Raw genomic sequence first — 370 nt, forward strand, 5'->3', positions numbered from 1 at the left:
ATGGGGTCCGAGCCGAGGCGCATTGATTGTGATCAATAGAGCTGCACTCACACGGCAGATGGCCGGAGAGAGAGAGGGGCAGGCGTGAGGAAAGACAGCCCTGTCCCAATCGAACAGTTACTCGGGCCTCTTCGCGTGAGGATGATAACAAACTCGAGTGTATTTCATCTACACACACACACGTTTGTTTTTGTGACATATGGGGACATTCCATAGGCGTGATGGTTTTTATACTGTACAAACCTAATTCTCTCTCTCTCTCTCTCTCTCTCTCTCTCTCTCTCTCTCTCTCTCTCTCTCTCTCTCTCTCTCTCTCTCACACACACACACACACGCACACACACACACACACACACACACACACACACAC

The 370-nt window shown here is 50.0% G+C and overlaps 1 long non-coding RNA gene across 1 annotated transcript in view; it reads right to left on the bottom strand.

The window, feature by feature from the left end:
* The window catches only part of LOC137046983 (uncharacterized), a 1926-nt gene extending 1799 nt beyond the window's left edge, over positions 1–127 (bottom strand). The window contains exon 1 of the long non-coding RNA XR_010899132.1: positions 1–127. This exon is cut by the window's left edge and continues 68 nt beyond it. This is a non-coding gene — a long non-coding RNA (uncharacterized lncRNA).
* Between the last annotated feature and the right edge of the window lie 243 nt (positions 128–370).

The sequence above is a fragment of the Pseudorasbora parva genome, chromosome 18 (genome assembly GCF_024679245.1).
Source record: "Pseudorasbora parva isolate DD20220531a chromosome 18, ASM2467924v1, whole genome shotgun sequence".
Classification (NCBI taxonomy): Eukaryota; Metazoa; Chordata; class Actinopteri; order Cypriniformes; family Gobionidae; genus Pseudorasbora; species Pseudorasbora parva.